This window comes from Olea europaea, unplaced genomic scaffold, assembly GCF_002742605.1.
Source record: "Olea europaea var. sylvestris unplaced genomic scaffold, O_europaea_v1 scaffold13333, whole genome shotgun sequence".
Classification (NCBI taxonomy): domain Eukaryota; kingdom Viridiplantae; phylum Streptophyta; class Magnoliopsida; order Lamiales; family Oleaceae; genus Olea; species Olea europaea.
Genome location: NW_019230818.1, coordinates 1,647 through 3,004, shown reverse-complemented (window position 1 = coordinate 3,004; position 1,358 = coordinate 1,647). Strand labels below are relative to the sequence as shown.

At 33.6% G+C, this 1,358-nt stretch overlaps 1 long non-coding RNA gene across 1 annotated transcript; it reads right to left on the bottom strand.

Annotated features, from left to right (window-relative positions):
- Nucleotides 1–356: 356 nt before the first annotated feature.
- On the bottom strand, nt 357–1,125 carry LOC111375083. The gene is made up of 2 exons (XR_002699252.1): nt 896–1,125; nt 357–659 (listed from the first exon to the last, which is right to left on the bottom strand). It is a non-coding gene; the product is annotated as an uncharacterized LOC111375083 (long non-coding RNA).
- Between the last annotated feature and the right edge of the window lie 233 nt (nt 1,126–1,358).

The following is a 1,358-nucleotide window of genomic DNA, read 5'->3' as shown; positions in this document are numbered from 1 at the left end:
AGAAATACAAAATCTAATAAAAATAGAGAATGATGTGTCAAATAGTCGCCTTATGGTCTTGAGTTACAATGTTTGTTGCTTTTTAATTATCCGCAGATTCGATAACAATGTATTAAAACTGACAAGCAATAATATATGCTCTCTTTTATCAGCCAAGTACAATGTTCTCTTATTTCTCTTCCATTTATTGTTTTTCGAAGTTAAGAAATAAGGACAAAATGGAGAGAGCTTTTGATTAAAAATTCTCTAAGTATAGCTGGTAACCCCTTACACTTAACTTTCTGAATTTTATGTCATCCACAAACAATATTTCAAACATGTTCCAAGAATCTTGTTCTAATTGGTTGTAAAATGTCTAACTGAAAAGATTAATTCATCTTTCTAACATCACAAATCAATTCAAAAATAAATCCACAGAAACTAATGGGATTTCTGCAAATATATCAGAGAAAAACGAATAATAATAGATAGAGAAAAACAAGAAATGAATTTCACCAAAATTTCATGACAGTGAAATACAGAGAGTGCAAGATTAACTCATCTTCTCACTGCCAAAAGACTGAAGTGTAGACATCCAAACATGAATAATGCAGTGATTATGCACGTTAATTTCTCCAAATTAGAGAACCTTGAACACCATACTGAATTTGGCCAAGCATCTGCATTTGAAATAAAAGCAATTAAACAAATATTCATCGGACATCAGAGAATCTAACCCCATCTAACTATGTGTATTTCATAACCAGCATAAGCACATGTGTAACAAGCGATTGAAGTTTCTTAATCGGTATATATGCATTTGCAATACAAAACTCTTCTCCTTTATTGAGAGGGCGAAAAAAAAAAAGGGACCTTTACCCTTTCCAAAATTGAATTCATGGTAACAGTAATTTACCTCAATGAATTATAAGGGATCGTCTTCTCAGGGAACCAGCTGCATCAGTAATAAGTGCATCCCCATTTGAGTTAGTTCAATGAATTGATTCGTGGCTCAAGGCCAAGTATCCTTGTGAGGGAGAAGGTAGAAGCTGGAATTTTTTCCCCCTAACTAGTCCCCGAACTTCCACATTTATTTCCATTATGTCACTACTTTTGGAGCCTATGGTAAACTTTGTTTCCAATGAATTTGGTGGCAAGCGGTATCCAAGCGTTGCTCGTCATTAATTCCTAAAATTGAATTCATGTGAAGGTGCATAGGATCTACCTACTCGAGTCGGCTCTATAAGAAAGTGTACTAATTCATGTTCATGTTGTTTTCAAACACTTTGATCATGTGTTTTTTCAAGTATTGGAAACATGATTCTCAAGTTTGGTAATCAAAGTAGGATAAATCAGAGTTAAGATTTAAGTGAAACATC